The sequence below is a fragment of the Eumetopias jubatus genome, unplaced genomic scaffold, assembly GCF_037043125.1.
Source record: "Eumetopias jubatus isolate StellerSeaLion01/CBP00866 unplaced genomic scaffold, mEumJub1_p1.0 scaffold_10, whole genome shotgun sequence".
In the NCBI taxonomy this organism is placed as follows: Eukaryota; Metazoa; Chordata; class Mammalia; order Carnivora; family Otariidae; genus Eumetopias; species Eumetopias jubatus.
The window spans coordinates 42,362,933-42,383,796 of record NW_028274816.1 but is presented as its reverse complement, the minus strand read 5'-3'; positions in this window follow the sequence as shown (position 1 = coordinate 42,383,796).

Sequence of the window (20,864 nt, the reverse complement as noted above, 5' to 3'; positions counted from 1 at the left end):
GTTAATGTATTGTATCACGTTGATTGATTTGCGGATGTTGAACCAGCCTTGCAGCCCAGGGATAAATCCCACTTGGTCGTGGTGAATAATCCTTTTAATGTACTGTTGGATCCTATTGGCTAGTATTTTGGTGAGAATTTTTGCATCCATGTTCATCAAGGATATTGGTCTGTAATTCTCCTTTTTGATGGGGTCTTTGTCTGGTTTTGGGATCAAGGTAATGGTGGCCTCATAAAATGAATTTGGAAGTTTTCCTTCCATTTCTATTTTTTGGAAAAGTTTCAGGAGAATAGGTATTAAATCTTCTTTAAATGTCTGATAGAATTCCCCTGGGAAGCCATCTGGCCCTGGGCTTTTGTTTCTTTGGAGATTTTTGATGACCGCTTCAATTTCCTTAGCAGTTATAGGTCTGTTCAGGTTTTCTATTTCTTCCTGGTTCAGTTTTGGTAGTTGATACATCTCTAGGAATGCACCCATTTCTTCCAGGTAATCTAATTTGCTGGCATAGAGTTGCTCATAATATGTTCTTATAATTGTTTGTATTTCTTTGGTGTTGCTTGTGATCTCTCCTCTTTCATTCATGATTTTGTTGATTTGGGTCATTTCTCTTTTCTTTTTGATCAGTCTGGCCAGGGGTTTATCAATCTTGCTAATTCTTTCAAAGAACCAGATCCTAGTTTCGTTGATCTGTTCTACTGTTCTTTTGGTTTCTAGTTCATTGATTTCTGCTGTGATCTTTATTATTTCTCTTCTCCTGCTGGGTTTAGGCTTTATTTGCTGTTCTTTCTCCAGCTCCTTTAGTTTTAGGGTTAGATTGTGTATTTGAGACCTTTCTTGTTTCTTGAGAAAGGCTTGTATTGCTATATACTTTCCTCTCAGGACTGCCTTTGCTGTACCCCAAAGATTTTGAACAGTTGTGTTTTCATTTTCATTGGTTTCCATGAATTTTTTTAATTCTTCTTTAACTTCCTGGTTGACCCATTCATTCTTTAGTAGGATGCTCTTTAGCCTCCATGTATTTGAGTTCTTTCCGACTTTCCTCTTGTGATTGAGTTCTAGTTTCAAAGCATTGTGGTCTGAAAATATGCCGGGAATGATCACAATCTTTTGGTGCCGGTTGAGACCTGATTTGTGACCTAGGATGTGATCAATTCTGGAGAATGTTCCATGGGCACTAGAGAAGAATATGTATTCCTTTGCTTTGGGATGGAATGTTCTGAATATGTCTGTGAAGTCCATTTGGTCCAGTGTGTCATTTAAAGTCTTTATTTCCTTGTTGATCTTTTGCTTAGATGATCTGTCCATTTCAGTCAGGGGGGTGTTAAAGTCCCCCACTATTATTGTATTGTTGTCAATGTGTTTCTTTGCTTTTGTTATTAATCGCCTTATATAATTGGCTGCTCCCATGTTCGGGGCATAGATATTTACAGTTGTTAGATCTTCTTGTTGGATAGACCCTTTAAGTAGTATATAGTGTCCTTCCTCATCTCTTATTACAGTCTTTGGTTTAAAATCTAGTTTGTCTGATATATGGATTGCCACCCCAGCTTTCTTTTGGTGTCCATTAGCATGGTAAATGGTTTTCCACCCCCTCACTTTCAATCTGGGGGTTTCTTTGGGTCTAAAATGAGTCTCTTGCAGACAGCATATGGATGGGTCTTGTTTTTTAATCCAATCTGATAGCCTGTGTCTTTTGATTGGGGCTTTGAGCCCATTTACATTCAGGGTAACTACTGAAAGGTATGAATTTAGTGCCATTGTATTGCCTGTAAGGTGACTGTTACTGTATGTTGTCTGTGTTCCTTTCTGATCTGTGCTGCTTTTAGGCTCTCTCTTTGCTTAGAGGACCCCTTTCAATATTTCTTGGGGGGCTGGATTCGTGTTTGCAAATTCCTTTAGTTTTTGTTTGTTCTGGAAGCTTTTTATCTCTCCTTCTATTTTCAATGACAGCCTAGCTGGATATAGTATTCTTGGCTGCATATTTTTCTCGTTTAGTGCTCTGAAGATATCTTGCCAGTCCTTTCTGGCCTGCCAGGTCTCTGTGGATAGGTCTGTTGCCAATCTAATATTTTTACCATTGTAGGTTACATATCTCTTCCCCCGAGCTGCTTTCAGGATTTTCTCTTTGTCTGTGAGACTCGTAAGTTTTAGTATTAGATGTCGGGGTGTTGATGTATTTTTATTGATTTTGAGAGGGGTTCTCTGTGCCTCCTGGATTTTGATGCCTGTTTCCTTCCTCACATTAGGGACGTTCTCTGCTATTATTTGTTCCAATATACCTTCTGCCCCTCTCTCTCTTTCTTCTTCTTCTGGGATCCCAATTATTCTAATGTTGTTTCATCTTATCGAATCACTTATCTCTAGAATTCTGCCCTCGTGATCCTGTAGTTGTTTCTCCCTCTTTTTCTCAGCCTCTTTATTTTCCATCATTTGGTCTTCTATATCACTGATTCTCTATTCTGCCTCATTTATCCTAGCAGTTAGTGTCCCCATTTTTGATTGCACCTCATCAATAGCCTTTTTGATTTCGACTTGGTTAGATTTTAGTTCTTTTATTTCTCCAGAAAGGTTTCTCTAATAACTTCCACGCTTTTTTCAAGCCCAGCTATTGTCTTTAAAGTCATGATTTTGAACTCTAGGTCCGACATCGTACTAATGTCCGTATTGAGTAGGTCCCTGGCTGACGGTACTACCTCTTGTTCTTTTTGCTGAGGTGATTTTTTTCGTCTGGTCATTTTGTCCAGAGGAGAATAGATGAATGAGATGAATGAGAGAACAAAATGATAACAGGTTAACAACGTCGTCAGCAAATATAGTGTATACAAATCAGAAAAGATCTGAAACCAGGGGAAAAGAAAGGGAAAGAAAGAAAAAAGAAAGAGAAAAAAAAAGAAAAAAAGATAAAAACAAAAACAGAACAATACAAAAAAAGCAGAATGTGATCAAATATGATCAGGCTAGTGCATAGATCAGTGCCACACACTAGATTTTGGGCGTATTTTGGTCTGTTAGAAAAAAGTGCCTCCTAAAATTTTAAAGGAAGAAAGACATATATGTACAAAATAAGGGTTGATACAATGAAGGGATAGAAGATGACTGTAAAGATGAAAATTATAAAAGATTTTATAAAAGGACTTGATAAGATAAGAAGTTGTTTGAAAAAAGAAAGAAGATTTAAAAAAAAAAAGGAAAAAAGGGAGAGAATGTGATCAGGCAGGAGACTAGAACAAAACCATACACTAGTGATTTAGGGTATATTTTTATCTGTTAGAAGAAACTGTATCTCAAAATTTTAAAGAGAGAACAACTTATATATATATGCCAAAAATAAGGGTAACTACTATGAAGGGATAAAATATGACTCTAAAAATGAAAAATAAAAAATGTTTTTTTTTTTAAAAAGAGAGATTGGTAAGATGTTGGTTGAAACAGGGAAAAAGAAAAAGAAAAAAAAACAGTTAACAAAAATTTACTTTGATGAACTAATGAACCATGGTAAAAAAAAGCCATGAATTCTATGTGCAGTATTCCCCTAGCACTGGAGTTCTCCCGTTCTCCTTGATCGGTAAACTTCGTCTTGGCTTGCTGGCTCTTCGTGCTGATCTTCTGGGGGAGGGGCCTGTTGCTGTGGTTTCCAAATGTCTTTGCCGGAGGCTGAATTGCCCCACCCTTGTCGGTCCGGGCTAAGCAAGCTGCTTGGGTTTGATCTCAGGAGCTTTTGTTCCCTGCAAGCTCTCCGTACAGCTTTGGAGGACCAGGGCAGAAATGGTGACCTCCCAATCTCCACCCGGAGGAGCTGAGAACTCGGGGCCCCGTTCCTCAGTGCGCCCCAAGAGGAAAGCAGTCACTCCCTTGTCCCTGGTCTCCGGCCGCTCTCCGTGCTCACCCGGCCTGTGACCGAGTGTTTGTATCTCTGGCACCCGACCCCGTGTGGAGTCTGCAAACCCAGCAGAACCCTGCGGTGCGTTCCCGCGCCACTCCTCCCCAGGAAGGAAGGGGAGTCTCCCCGGATTTGCCGCTTGTTGGGTCCCTGCTGCAGGAGGAGTGGCTCGACTGGGCCGCGGATCACAGTTTGTGGCAACGCCAAGATGAGAGCCCACGCCTCAGCTCCGTCTCTGCAGCCGGCTTCCCCACTCCGATACCTGGGAGCTCTGGCGCACTCAGACTCCCCCGGTCTTTCTGTGACCCCAAGGGTCCTGAGACCCCACTGTCCCGCGAGGGTTCCACCCCCACTTAGCCAGTGGTGCGACGTCCCTCCACGGAGCTGACTTCTAAATGGTCCGATTTTGTACTCTGCGGCTCTAGCACTTGCCAGAAGCAGCCGGCGGAGGCCCCTCCCCCGCCGTCTCTCCTCCCGAATATCGCCTCGGATTCACTTCTCCGCACGTCCTACCTTCCAGTAAGTGGTCGCTTCTCTGTTCAGAGAGTTGTTGCTACTCTCCTCTTTGATCTCCTGTTGAGTTCATAGGTGTTCAGAATGGTTTGATCCCTATTCATCTGAATTCCTGAGACCAGACGAAATCTAGGTCTCCTACTCCTCCTCCATCTTGCTCCGCCAGCAGAATTCAATTCTTTGAGAGCTGTTGGACTGAGGCTCTAGTTCCTAACTGGCTGTTGGCCAAAGCCTCCTTCATTTCCTTCTGGCATGGACATCTCCAGCATGCCAGCTCACTTCATCAAAGCATGCAAGCCAAGAAGAGAATAGAAAGGGTCTACCAGCAAGAAGTCAATCTTTTGTAACCCAACCACTGAAATAACATCTCATCATCTTTACCTTTGCTGTGTTCTTTTGATTAGCAGCAGGTCACAGGTCTTGCTCAGCCACAAGGGCAGCAGACTGCACAGAGGTGGGAACATGGAGAGATGGGGAATCCCTGTTGGCCATTTCAAATGCTGCCTGCCACAAAGTAGGTGGCTGGCGATGTTCTCATGGTCTCTAACTGAGCAGCTCTGCCCCCTGGAATTTGATGTTCCACCAAGGGCTCTCCTAGGCCCCAATATTTAAACCTGCCCATTCCCCTGGCTAGTTCATGAGCTCTTTGGGGTAAAGTCTGTGTCTCCTTTGCTCTCTACAATTATCCCTAGGGTAGCACCTACTGACTCTCAGGTACTGACTACCCACTTGAGGGATGAATATGTAGGGAACTGAGATCAGAGCAGAGCCATGGCCCCTGCATGAGCTGCTGATGCTGAGGACAGACCAGGTGGGCATCATTCTGGGCTGGGCTGTTTCTTCAGATGCTTCTGCAAAACCTACCTCCCCCAGGAAACCTGAGTCTTAATAGACTCACACCCACAGGAAGATGCCTCAGTTGCTCTGCCCCAGACAATGTCATCATGCCATTGGTACTTCCCAGTGTTCCAATTTTTCATGGAAATTTGGAAATCTGTGCTTTTATGTACAGTTTCCCAATTTAAAAAATGTGTGCAGGTAAAACAAACACATCTGCAGGCTCAATCTGGCATGTGGGCCATGGATGTATGACTCTCAGTTACACCATGTGTTCACTCAATGACTGCACTTTACTCTGGGATGTTTCAGACAGGACCAGTGCCTGCCAAGACATGTGCTCCCTAAGTGCCTGCACACAGTATGTACTCAGCAAATGACTACTGGGTTCAAGTGCTCTTTGTGGGGGGATGGGAAGTACCCATTCTGAAACTCTGCTAGGAAAACAGTCATTGCTTTGGTTGCTGCCATTTGGAATGAGCCCATGTGGGGGTGCCCCTTTGGTAGTGAGGTGTAGTTTGGAGGTCCTCAGTCCATCTTGGTAAGTTATGGGACTGCTTTTTCAGTGAAATGAATGAAGAGTTTCTGAATATCTGAGAAGCTGCACAGAAACAGCACTAAAGAGTTTATGTCCATACTCACAAATCAAAATACATTTGGACAATTCAAAGTTCAGAATAAGTTAAAAATAGTGCTGGGGATGACACAGCCAGCACAAAAAGTCCATTAGTGGCTGATCCACCTTAATGACCTCTAGTGAGCTTGGCTGCCAACAGTGGACCTTAGCAGCCACCAGATCCCATCACTGCACTGTCCCTCCATGCTGGCTTGGCCTCAGGACCGTGTACAGCCATCCACTCACTGCCACTGTGGAGATTAAGCAGCACCTGCTTTCAGCCAGAGATAGAGAGGGAGGCCTCTTGCAGAATGTCTGAGCTAATGTGGGGCTAGAGGAATTCAGGGGGTCAGAGTTGGTGGGGGCATTCTGCTTTGCTTGCTTGTCTCGGGTGGGGTGAGAAACTTTCCTGACATGAAGAGAAAATAATAAGTGAAAACCAAACTCTGGGATGAAGAAGAGCTTGGTTTTAGCAGCAGAAGCTGATGGGGAGGTCCTATGACCACAGCTTCCCAACTCAGCAGCAGTGAAAGGCCAAGTTTTACTTATTCCCAATCAGTCGCAGACCAATACTTTTGCAAAATTCAGTAAAAAGTAAGTTATGAAATATATGAAATAAAAAAAACATGCAAAATACATGCCCAGGATTTTTATTATTAAAAGATTGAGCAGGGGGGCGGAGCAAGATGGCGGAGGAGGAGGAGACCTAGATTTCGTCTGGTCTCAGGAATTCAGCTGAATAGGGATCAAACCATTCTGAACACCTACGAACTCAACAGGAGATCTAAGAGGAGAGTAGCAACAACTCTCTGAACAGAGAAGCGACCACTTACTGGAAGGTAGGACGTGCGGAGAAGTGAATCCGAGGCGATATTCTGGAGGATAGACAGCGGGGGAGGGGGCCTCCGCCGGCCAATTCTGGCAAGTGAGAGAGCTGCAGAGCACAAAATCGGAACTTTTAGAAGTCGGCTCCGCGGAGGGACGTTGCTCCAGTGGCTAAGCAGGGGGTGGAATCCTCGCGGGACAGTGTGGTCTCAGGACCCTCGGGGTCACAGAAAGACTGGCGGTGCTTGAGTGCGGCCAAGCTCCCAGGTATCGGAGCGGGGAAGCCGGCTGCAGAGACGGAGCCGAGGCGTGGGCCCTCAGCTCGGGGTTGCCATAAACTGTGATCCGCGGCCCTGTTGGGCCACTGCTCCTCCAGCAGGGACCCAACAAGCAGCAGAGCTGGGGAGACTCCCCTTTCTCCCCCCGGAGGAGCGGCGCGGGAATGCACCACAGGGATCTGCTGGGTTTGGAGACTCCACATGGGGTCAGGTGCCAGAGATACAAACGCTCGGTCACAGGCCGGGTGAGCACGGAGTGCGGCCGGAGACCGGGGACACGGGAGTGACTGCTTTTCTCTAGGGGCGCACTGAGGAGCGGGGCCCCGAGTTCTCAGCTCCTCCGGGTGCAGATTGGGAGGCCACCATTTTCGCCCTCGTCCTCCAAAGCTGTACCGAGAGCTTGCAGGGAACAAAAGCTCCTGAGAGCAAACCCGAGCAGCTTGCTTAGCCCAGACCAACAAGGGCGGGGCAATTCAGCCTCCCGCAAAGACATTGGGAACCATGCAAACAGACCCCTCCCCCAGAAGATCAGCACAAACAGCCAGCAAGCCAAGACAAGTTTACTGATCAAGGAGAATGGGAGAATTCCAGCGCTAGGGGAATACTGCACATAGAATTCATGGCTTTTTTTTACCATGATTCCTTAGTTCATCAAAGTTAATTTTTTTAACTGTTTTTTTTTAATTTTTCTTTTTCACTTTTTCAACCAACATCTTATCAATCTCTTTAAAAAAAAACATTTTTTATTTTTCATTTTTAGAGTCATATTTTATCCCTTCATAGTAGTTACCCTTATTTTTGGCATATATATATAAGCTGTTTTCTCTTTAAAATTTTGAGGTACAGTTTCTTCTAACAGATCAAAATATACCCTAAATCACTAGTGTATGGCTTTGTTCTACTCTCCTGCCTGATCACATTCTCTCCCTTATTTCTTTTTGCTTTCTTTTGAAATCTTCTTTCTTTTTTCAAACAACTTATCTTATCAATTCCTTTTATAAAATCTTTTATAATTTTCATCTTTCCAGTCATCTTCCATCCCTTCATTGTATCAACCCTTATTTTGTACATATATGTCTTTCGTCCTTTAAAATTTTAGAAGGCACTTTTTTCCAGCAGACCAAAATACGCCCAAAATCTAGTGTGTGGCACTGATCTATGCACTCGCCTGATCATATTTGACCATATTCTGCTTTTTTTGGTATTTTTCTGTTTTTGTTTTTATCTTTTTTTTTCCTCTTTCTTTTTTCTTTCTTTCCCCTTCTTTTCCCCTGGTTTCAGGTCTTTTCTGATTTGTATAGAGTATATTTGCTGGGGACGTTGTTAACCTGTTAGCATTTTGTTCTCTCATTCATCTATTCTCCTATGGACAAAATGACCAGACGAAAAAGATCACCTCAGCAAAAAGAACAAGAGGTAGTACTGTCAGTCAGGGACTTACTCAATACAAAATTAGTACGATGTCGGACCTAGAGTTCAAAATCATGACTTTAAAGATAATAGCTCGGCTTGAAAAAGTGTGGAAGTTATTAGAGAAACCCTTTCTGGAGAAATAAAAGAACTAAAATCTAACCAAGTCGAAATCAAAAAGGCTATTGATGAGGTGCAATAAAAAATGGGGCCATTAACTGCTAGGATAAATGAGACAGAAGAGAGAATCAGTGATATAGAAGACCAAATGATGGAAAATAAAGAGGCTGAGAAAAAGAGAGAGAAACAACTACAGGATCACGAGGGCAGAATTCGAGAGATAAGTGATACGATAAGATGAAATAACATTAGAATAATTGGGATCCCAGAAGAAGAAGAAAGAGAGAGAGGGGCAGAAGGTATATTGGAGCAAATAATAGCAGAGAACTTCCCTAATGTGAGGAAGGAAACAGGCATCAAAATCCAGGAGGCACAGAGAACCCCTCTCAAAATCAATAAAAAACGGTCAACACCCCGACATCTAATAGTAAAACTTACGAGTCTCAGAGACAAAGAGAAAATCCTGAAAGCAGCTCAGGAGAAGAGATATGTAACCTACAATGGTAGAAATAGATTGGCAACAGACCTATCCACAGAGACCTGGCAGGCCAGAAAGGACTGGCAAGATATCTTCAGAGCACTAAACGAGAAAAATATGCAGCCAAGAATACTATATCCAGCTACACTGTCATTGAAAATAGAAGGAGAGATAAAAAGCTTCCAAGACAAACAAAAACTAAAGGAATTTGCAAACACGAAACCAGCCCTCCAAGAAATATTGAAAGGGGTCCTCTAAGCAAAGAGTGAGCCTAAAAGCAGCAAAGATCAGAAAGGAACACACAATATACAGTAACACTTACCTTACAGGCAATACAATAGCACTAAATTCATACCTTTCAATAGTTACCCTGAATGTAAATGGGCTATATGTCCCAATCAAAAGACACAGGCTATCAGATTGGATTAAAAACAAGACCCATCAATATGCTGTCTGCCAGAGACTCATTTTAGACCCAAAGACACCCCCACATTGAAAGTGAGGGGGTGGAAAACCATTTACCATGCTAATGGACACCAAAAGAAAGCTGGGGTGGCAATCCTTATATCAGACAAATTAGATTTTAAAACAAAGACTGTAATAAGAGATGAGGAAGGACACTATATCCTACTTAAAGGGTCTATCCAACAAGAAGATCTAACAATTGTAAACATCTATGTCCCTAACATGGGAGCAGCCAATTATATAAGGCCATTAATAACAAAAGCAAAGAAACACATTGACAACAATACAATGATAGTGGGGGACTTTAACACCTCCCTGACTGAAATGGACAGATCATCTAAGCAAAAGATCAACAAGGAAATAAAGACTTTAAATGACACACTGGACCAAATGGACTTCACAGACATATTCAGAACATTCCATCCCAAAGAAATGGAATACACATTCTTCTCTAGTGCCCCTGGAACATTCTCCAGAATTGATCACATCCTAGGTCACAAATCAGGTCTCAACCGGTACCAAAAGATTGGAATTATTCCCTGCATATTTTCAGACAACAATGCTTTGAAACTAGAACTCAATCACAAGAGGAACATCGGAAAGAATTCAAATATATGGAGGCTAAAGAGCATCCTACTAAAGAATGAATGGGTCAACCAGGAAATAAAGAAGAATTAAAAAAATTCATGGAAACCAATGAAAATCAAAACACAACTGTTCAAAATCTGCAAAGGCAGTCCTGAGAGGAAAGCATATAGCAATACAAGCGTTTCTCAAGAAACAAGAAAGGTCTCAAATAACACAACCTAACCCTACACCTAAAGGAGCTGGAGAAAGAACAGCAAATAAAGCCTAAACCCAGCAGGAGAAGAGAAATAATAAAGATCAGAGCTGAAATCAATGAACTAGAAACCAAATAACAGTAGAACAGATCAACGAAACTAGGAGCTGGTTCTTTGAAAGAATTAGCAAGATTGATAAACCCCTGGCCAGACTTATCCAAAAGAAAAGACAAATGACCCAAATCAAGAAAATCATGAATGAAAGAGGAGAGATCACAACCAACACCAAAGAAATACAAACAATTATAAGAACATATTATGAGCGACTCTATGCCAGCAAATTAGATAACCTGGAAGAAATGGGTGCATTCCTAGAGATGTATCAACTACCAAAATTGAACCAGGAAGAAATAGAAAACCTGAGCAGACCTATAGCCACTAAGGAAATTGAAGCAGTCATCAAAAATCTCCCAACAAACAAAAGCCCAGGGCCAGATGGCTTCCCAGGGGAATTGTATCAGACATTCAAAGAAGAGTTAATACCTATTCTCCTGAAACTGTTCCGAAAAATGGAAATGGAAGGAAAACTTCCAAACTCATTTTATGAGGCCAGCATTACCTTGACCCCCAAACCAGACAAAGACCCCATCAAAAAGGAGAATTACAGACCAATATCCTTGATGAACACGGATGCAAAAATTATCACCAAAATACTAGCGAATAGGATCCAACAGTACATTAAAAGGATTATTCACCACGACCAAGTGGGATTTATCCCTGTGCTGCAAGGTTGGTACAACATCCGCAAATAAATAAACGTGATACAATACATTAACAAAAGAAAGAACAAGAATCATATGATCCTCTCAATGGATGCAGAAAAACATTTGACAAAGTACAGTATCCTTTCTTGATCAAAACTCTTCAGAGTATAGGGATAGAGGGTACATACCTCAATATCATAGAAGCCATCTATCAAAAACCCACAGCAAAGATCATTCTCTATGGGGAAATACTGAGAGCTTTTCCCCTAAGGTCAGGAACGCGGCAGGGATGTACCCTATTATCACTGCTGTTCAACACAGTATTAGAAGTCCTAGCCACAGCAATCAGACAACAAAAAGAAATCAAAGGCCTCCAAATCGACAAAGAGGAAGTCAAACTCTCACTCTTTGCAGATGATATGATACTGTATGTGGAAAACCCAAAAGACTCCACCCCAAAACTGCTAGAACTCATACAGGAATTCAGTAAAGTGGCAGGATATAAAATCAATGCACAGAAATCAGTGGCATTCCTATACACCAACAACAAGACAGAAGAGTGAAAAATCAAGGAGTCGATCCCATTTACAAGTTCACCCAAAACCATAAGATAGCTAGGAATAAATTTAACCAAAGAGGCAAAGGATCTGTACTCAGAAACCTATAAAATACTCATGAAAGAAATTGAAGAACGCACAAATAAATGGAAAAACGTTCCATGCTCATGGATTGGGAGAACCAACATTGTGAAGATGTCAATGCTACCTAGAGCAATGTACACATTCAATGCAATCCCCATCAAAATACCATCCACTGTTTTCAAAGAAATGGAACAAATAATCCTAAAATTTGTATGGAACCAGAAGAGACCCTGAAAAGCCAGAGGAATATTGAAAAAGAAAAGCAAAGCTGGCGGACATCACAATTCCAGACTTCCAGCTCTATTACAAAGCTGTCATCATCAAGACAGTGTGGTACTGGCACAAAAACAGACACATCGATCAGTGGAACAGAACCAAGAGCCCAGAAATGGACCCTCAACTGTATGGTCAACTCATCTTTGACAAAGCAGGAAAGAATGTCTAATGGAAAAAAGACAGTCTCTTCAACAAATGGTGTTGGGAAAATTGGACAGCCACATGCAGAAGAATGAAACTGGACCATTTCCTTACACCACACACAAAAATAGACTCCAAATGGTTGAAAGACCTAAACGTGAGACGGGAATCCATCAAAATCCTAAAGGAGAACACAGGTAGCAACCTCTTCGACCTCGACCACAGCAACTTCTTCCTAGAAACATCGCCAAAGGGAAGGGAAGCAAGGGCAAAAATGAACTATTGGGATTTCATCAAGATAAAAAGCTTTTGCACAGCAAAAGAAACAGTCCCCAAAACCAAAAGACAACCGACAGAATGGGAGAAAATATTTGCAAATGACATATCAAATAAAGGGTTAGTATCCAAAATCTATAAAGAACTTATCAAACTCAACACCCAAAGAACAAATAATCCAATCAAGAAATGGGCAGAAGACATGAACAGATATTTTTCCAAAGAAGATATCCACTTGGTCAACAGACACATGAAAAAGTGCTCAACATCGCTCGGCATCAGGGAAATCCAAATCAAAACCTCAATGAGATACCACCTCACACCAGTCAGAATGGCTAAAATTAACAAGTCATGAAATGACAGATGTTGGCGGGGATGTGGAGAAAGAGGAACCCTCCTACACTGTTGGTGGGAATGCAAGCTGGTGCAACCCCTCTGGAAAACAGTATGGAGGTTCCTCAAACAGTTGAAAATAGAGCTACCACATGATCCAGCAGTTGCACTGCTGGGTATTTACCCCAAAGATACAAATGTAGGGATCCGAAGGGGTACGTGCACCCCAAAGTTTATAGCAGCAATGTCCACAATAGCCAAAGTGTGGAAGGAGCCAAGATGTCCATCGACAGATGAATGGATAAAGAAGAGGTGGTATATATACACAATGGAATATTATGCAGCCATCAAAAGGAATGAGATCTTGCCATTTGCAACGACGTGGTTGGAACTGGAGGGTGTTATGCTGAGTGAAATAAGTCAATCAGAGAAAGACATGTATCATACGACCTCACCGATATGAGGAATTCTTAATCTCAGGAAACAAACTGAGCATTGCTGGAGTGGTTGGGGGTGGGAGGGATGGGGTGGCTGGGTGATAGACATTGGGTAGGGTATGTGCTATGGTGAGCGCTGTTAATTGTGTAAGACTGTTGAATCACAGATCTGTACTTCTGAAACAAATAATGCAACATATGTTAAGAAAGAAGAAAAAGAAGAAAATAGCAGGAGGGGAAGAATAAAGGCGTGTAATTCGGAGGGGGAGATGAACCATGAGAGAGGATGGACTCTGAAAAACAAGCTGAGGGTTCTAGAGGGGAGGAGGTAGGGGGATGGGTTAGCCTGGTGATGGGTATTAAAGAGGGCACATTCTGCATGGAGCACTGGGTGTTATGCATAAACAATGAATCATGGAACACTACATCAAAAACTAATGATGTAACATATGGTGATTAACATAACAATAAAAAAATTAAAAAAAAAGATTGAGCAGTCATACTCTGGTACTCTGACAGATTGCTTTCGAGGTTTCAAAACACCCTCAATTTCAGTATTTCATCACTCAGGCAGGAGGAAACTGAGGTTTCCCCCACATCTGGCTGTCCCACTCTTTGTCCAGCTTGGCTGGTCCCCCATCTACTTTACTCATCCTATCTCTCTCCCCATGTTGAGTGGGTGCCCACGAATGTCCTATCAGCCCAGAACTGTGCCCAAGTGTCCACATCTGCCCCTCTCCACCCCTCCCCAAGATTGCTACAGTTGGGATCTATCCCCTATCACCTGGACCCACCCAGCTCTTCCTGCTAGGGTCTTGGTCTCCTGTACCTGTCAACACTCTCTTACCTTCCCCCCACAAGACTACCAAAAAGGACAATTCCCTAAAACATGCATCTGATTATATCCATTGCCTGCTGGCTAAAGTCCTTCAGCAGCTTGTCAGCAACTACAGAGTGGACTCTAAGTATCCAGTTGTGGGCAGAGCCCCCACATACCTAGCTGCCTTCCTCCTGGCCCCACTCCCAGTAGCTGTCAGATCTCTTACTGTGCTTGAGTGGGCTCTGTTCCCTCTTGCCTGAGCCCTCACTGTGTTGTTCCCTTCCCCCTCCCCTTCTCCCTTCCCCTCCTCATCCTCCCCTCCCTCCTCCTTCTTTATATGATCTCAGACCCAGGCCAAGTGCCTCCCTGCCTCACCCACCCCCAGATCCTTGTCATCCATAGAACATTCATCTTGCCTTCTTCTAGCACTTGTCACATTATAGTTTCTTTCCTTGGAGCCCAGCAATGGTACAGGATGGTGTGCTTCTTGGGGAAATATCTCTGAGTGTGATTATCTGCCTCCCCAGCCCCACATGCTAGGCTTAACCTCAGAAGCTACTCCATAGTTGTATGAGTGACTAGAAGGTGGCCAGAGGCTGAGATGAGGGACATCAATGATACAGTAGTGTTGTACACCTCAAGAGAAGTGGGAAGATCTGTGGGGAGTGGGCAAGGAGGGGAATCAGGAGATGTCACCTCCAATGGAGGGACAGTTGCCCACAAGCACAGACTTTGGAGGTAGAGCTGGGTAAACCCCAACTTCCTAGCCTCCTGAGTGGGACAACTCCAAAGCATGTTCCACCAGCCTCTCTCTGAGCACGCGGAGCCCCAGGGCCACAGAGGTAACCTGCTCATCCTTCCTTGCCTGTCTTCTCCACTTCCTCTCTTGCTTCTGAACATCACCTCCCACATAGAAAACCTTCTCCCAGGCGCAGGTCTGTTTCTGGGATCCAGAACTGGGACAGAGAACTCATGGTTGCTGCCTTCCATCACAGCCTGGAGCCAAGGGTGGGAATAGTCAGCCACTGCAAGGAAAATACCTTGCAGGATAGTGAGAGTTACTCTGGGCAAGTCAGAGAAGGCCTATGGGGCTAAGTGACATTTACAAAGTTGCAACCCCATGTCATAGAGGAGCTCAGAGGAGGAGGGTCCAGTTCTAGATGGAGTCAATAAAGTTTCAGAGAGGCAGTGATTGAGCTAAGGAAAGGATGCAGTGCAGATGTCCATAGCTGAGCAAAGCAGAAAATGCCAGCAAGGGGGTGGCTACCACCTGGGCTGCCGAGATAGCCAACATCTGGGAGCATATCTGTGTGCAGGACTTGGGCTGGATGTGTTACATGCATCACCTCATTAATGCCTACAGCAACTTTCTGGGTCATCCCCAACTTACAGAAGAGGAAACTGAGGCTTGGGGCCTGACCAAGGTGGAGTCAGGGTGTGAAATCATGGGCAGAGAGAAATGGGATGGACGACAGTGATTGATCTTAGTGATTCCTTTTAGATTTCCTGTCCATGGATGCTCCTAGTGGTCCTGCTTTCTGCCAGGACATGTCCTAGGCCATTCATATCTGACATTGTGTTCTAGGCTGGCTCTTTCTAGATTAAACATTAATGTTAATATTTTGTAATATCTGTCTTCTGTAATTGTGCTTGTGTTGACAGAGATGTGAATAATTTATGTGGCTGTGAAGTTGTCATCCCAGGTGTTGGGGACAGAGAGTTGTTCACCCCTTTTGTCCTGTGCTACTCTGCCCCACACACTGAACTGAGAAAGGGCTGCCTTTGCCTCCCTGATACCTGCTGCTGTCAAGGGAAAAGACAAAACAGAGACAGGGCAGAAGACAGAATGGGGGATTCTCTGAGGGCTTGAGCCACATGCAGGCAGACCCAGTACCTCCACCCTGCAATAAACTGCCCCAAATCCCATCCCTTTTCTCCCAGGCTAGGCTTCTCCAGGGCCACACTCCTACTCAGTCCTTCAGGAAGATCCTAAACTTCAGCTTGCACTGATGGCTTTCTGCCTCTGCCTCTGTCTGTTTTCCTCTATCTCCGTCTCTGCCTGTTTTATTTTTTCCTGTCCATTTCTGCCTCTCTCTTTGTCTGTCTCTGTCCTGTCTCTGTCTCTCTGTCTGTCTTTCTCTCTGACCCCTGACCACATTCCCATTCTGTTAATATCACCCCACTTTGGAGATCCTGGCTCTCACAGGCAGCCAGAGTCATTGATATTGGCTCCAGTCAGAGCCTCCTTTCTTCATGTTTGTCCCAGAGTCTTGTGTTACTGTGGGTTTCCCTGAAAGCATAGTTAGACACAAGGCTCTGAAAAGTGGAGCTAAGAAGTAGGAATGATAGAGCAGGTCAGTGAGACAGGGAAAAGAGGAAATCCAATCCACAGTGAGTTCTGGGTCTGGTTACCATTGTAGGCAATGGAGGCTCGATCCCATGGAGGCTCCGCTAAAAACTCATCTGCTATGTGCCTAAGACATACACCTCTGTGAAGCATGGGGACTTGGGCATATGTGTTTACTGGCTTTTGGGAACTCGGTTGTACTCTGGGTTTCCCCTGGGAGCAGCTGAGGGAATTTGGGGAAAAGCTGGGGGGGCAGAAAAGTGTGGAACCTCAGCAGGTGCTGGGGGTGTGTCATTCTGGCCATGTGCAGGAGAGCTGTTTCCAGCAAATGCAGCTGGAATCTGAGCTCAGGCAGTGACAACACCTAGAGCAATTCCTGGTGACTGCAGAAGGACACCCAACACCCTTAGTGTGGCATTCAAGTTCCCCATTACTTGGCTTTGGCTGATTAGTTGTTTTCTTTTTCTGAAAATTTTTTTTAATTTTTTATTGTTATGTTAATCACCATATATTACATTAGTGTAGGAGGGTTCCCTTTTCTCCGCATCCCCACCAACATCTGTCGTTTCCTGACTTGTTAATTTTAGCCATTCTGACTGGTGTGAGGTGGTATCTCATTGAGGTTTTTTTTTTATTTTTTATTGTTATGTTAATCACCATACATTACATCATTAGTTTTTGATGTAGTGTTCCATGATTCATTGTTTGTGCATAACACCCAGTGCTCCACGCAGAATGTGCTCTCTTTAATACCCATCACCAGGCTAACCCATCCCACCACCCTCCTCCCCTCTAGAACCCTCAGTTTGTTTTTCAGAGTCCATCGTCTCTCATGGTTCATCTCCCCCTCCGATTAACTCCCCTTCATTCTTCCCCTCCTGCCATCTTCTTCTTTTTCTTTTTTTTAAACATATGTTGCATTATTTGTTTCAGAAGTACAGATCTGTGATTCAATAGTCTTGCACAATTCACAGCACTCACCATAGCACATACCCTACCCAATATCTATCACCCAGCCACCCCATCCCTCCCACCCCCAACCACTCCAGCAACACTCAGTTTGTTTCCTGAGATTAAGAATTCTTCATATCAGTGAGGTCATATGATACATGTCTTTCTCTGATTGACTTATTTCACTCAGCATAACACCCTCCAGTTCCATCCACATCGTTGCAAATGGCAAGATCTCATTCCTTTTGATGGCTGCATAATAGTCCATCATATATATATATATACCACCTCTTCTTTATCCATTCATCTGTCGATGGACATCTTGGCTTTTTCCACAGTTTGGCTATTGTGGACATTGCTGCTATAAACTTTGGGGTGCATGTACCCCTTCGGATCCCTACATTTGCATCTTTGTGGTAAATACCCAGCAGTGCAATTGCTGGATCATATGGTAGCTCTATTTTCAACTGTTTGAGGAACCTCCATACTGTTTTCCAGAGTGGTTGCACTAGCTTGCATTCCCAACAACAGTGTAGGAGGGTTCCCTTTTCTCCGCATCCCCGCCAACATCTGTCATTTCCTGACTTGTTAATTTTAGCCATTCTGACTGGTGTGAGGTGGTATCTCATTGAGGTTTTGATTTGGATTTCCCTGATGCTGAGCAATGTCGAGCACTTTTTCATGTGTCTGTTGTCCACTTTGACCAGTTGACTTCTATCTACTACTGCAACTGCTGCTGCCACAAAGCAGGCTGCTACCTTGGTATGTGATAGTTCTTTGTGCTTGGCCATCTCAGAGTCTTGGTTTCACCATTCCCACACCCTGGGCTGTCCCGATCTCCCATCTCCCTCCCTCTGCATCCATCTAATGCCTGTACAAGTCCCACTTCTACCAAGAAAACTTTGGGAGCCTGTCTAACCCAATGTGAGCTCCTGGCTCTGCCCTCTGCCCTTAGTTAAACTGCTAATTTGCCATTTATTAAATCTACCTCCTACGTTTCTCTTTCTTCAATTAAATTTCAATATTACCAACCTTCAATTTGCCAGACTTGACACCAGGGACCAAGGTCATAGAGATATATGCGTGTCCTCAAGGAGCTGGTAGCACACTAGGGTATCTGAGCACAGATAGAGCATGAGTTATTAAGGCAAGAACTGTCTTGTCATCCCTGTGATATTCTAGAACCCAGCAAGTTGCCAGCCCACTGAAGGCATGGCTGTTTTCATTCTGGGTATGTAACTCTCCCTTTTCCCATTTAGTCTAAATTCCTCAGATAAAATGGTACCTGCTTTGCCAAATCTTGTTTCAGTCCTGCAGCCTTAGGGGTTGGTGGAGGTTCCAGATCGTATTGTAAAAATCTTCTGGCAGCCTATAGAGGTTGCAATGCAGGTGGATAGGTGGCCTGCCAGAGGGAGAAAATCCATCAGTCAAGGCCAGGTAGCTCTGCCAGACTTACCCTGAGGGGTAAGTGCATTCTCCTGGCTAATGGCAAACACTTCTCTCCTCTGGCTGCTGAGAATCCCCCTTTTCTGGCTCCTTATGGTTTCCTGGCATGGGACAGGCACTTTGGGAGGCTGCAGGGACAACTCATGCCAACATCAACATCGTTGTGTATTGACCAGATGTCCCAAGACAGGTGTCAGACTTAGTGACTACAGGGAGTGTGTCATGAACCCAGAGATCTGGCAATCTTGTCTTCCTGTCAATCCTCAGTGCAAGAGAAGATGAGCTTTAAAATAAGTCTGATCAGCTAAAGGTTTGGGCTGATGAGGTCGAAGGTTCTGATTTTTAAAAGTTTTTAAACTATAAAATACATTCTATCTTAAAGTGTATATAATATGTTTACAGTTTCAATAATAAAATGAGAAGCCATGTACCCACCATCCAGTTTAAGAAATAGAACATAACCCTGTGTGTTCCTCCCCAAACTCATCCCCTCCCCTCTCTACCCCAGAGGTAACCATTACCCTGAAGTTTGTGTTTACCATTCCTTACTTTTCTTTATAGCTTTATCACATTACACACATTCCTAAATAAAATTTTAGTTATGCCCATTATTGAAAGTTAAATGCTTCTACTGTATATACACGTTGTGTGATTTGTTGTTTTTGCTCCATATTTAAAAAAAAAATCACCCACATTTGATTTTGAATATGGCCATAGCTCATTTATTTCGTGGTGGAAATATCATTATTTCCACCATGATATAGTATTCCACAAAATGCATTTATGCATACATTTATCTAGTTTGCTTTTAGGGGAGATTTGGATTGTTTTCAGTTTGTTGCTTTATTGTTTTACATCATGCTGCCCTGAGCCTTTTTATACATAGCTTCCGTGGTACATATGCAAGTGCTCTTGTTAGGGCAGTGGTTCTCAACACCAGTGCCCCCTCTATGACAAATATTTTGTGATGTTCTTTTTGTTGTTTTGAAATGAATGTTTTTGGATCCTCTACTACAGTATACTTATGGAATTTTAAGAAATCAATCTAATGTTCTAACTGTACTATGGCAGAGGAATAAAACACAGCAATTTATAACAAAAGATGTTTGTACCAGTATGTAAATTTTGGGTAACAGTTACGCCAGGAGCCAGAATAATGATGTCAGATGCTTGTGCCTATATGTAGGCTCACCATGATTTTTCCAGCTACAAATGCAAACAGACATAGGTGTTTAGAACTGGTGACCCAAATACTATGTGCAAGGTTCCCAATAGAGATAGGATTTTCTGAAATGTTGACCAATTCTGGCAAAGTTCCAAACAACATCAATGGAAAGCACAGTCTTCCTTCAATTTAGAAGGTAGTTGCATTCCTAGAAAATTCAGTTTGTTAAAAATCATGAAAACATTGGGGTGGGGGGATGGGTTAGCCCGGTTATGGGTATTAAGGAGGGCACATATTGAATGGAGCACTTGGTGTTATACGCAAACGATGAATCATGCAACACTACATCAAAAACTAATGATGTAATGTATGATGACTAACATAACATAATAAATAAAATTTTTTTAAAAGTCATGAAAACAACAAGTTTTTTGTATGTAAAACAAGGTGGAGTAGGGTTTCAGGATCAGCTAAGTATGAAGAGATGTTCAATTGTATAAATTATGTAGTCACATGGGATGCAGGCTAATTCACCTTTGTGTGGAACTGCCCCAGAAACTGTAGGACACCCAGCGTTTTTGTCCCACCTTCTAAATACCAGTGTGCCCCTCCTCTCTTTCTGACATCCACAGGTTTCCAAACTCCTCCTGCAATGTGGTAATGAGCCGGTTGGGAACCACCTTTCTAGGGTATTTAAGAGTGAAAGTGTTAGGTTTGATTAAGTGCACATTTAAGTGATTAGGTAATAACAAATGGCTTTCCAAGATGGTTAAATCAATGCACTGCTCCATCATCCATGCATGAGGATTTCTGTTCTTCTGCTTTCTTACCTGCACTAGGAATTGTCAGACTTCTACATTTTTGCCTGTCTGGTAGGAATAAAATTGTCTTTCATTATATTTTCTCAGCTTCCCATATAGTTCAGCACTTTTTTATATGTTTATGGAGCATTCATGTTTGTATTCTATGAAATTGACTGGTCATGTCATTTGCCCATGTTTTTCTGTTTATTTTTAAGGGATCTTTATTTTTATTAGATAATAATCCTATGTCAATTAGGTGT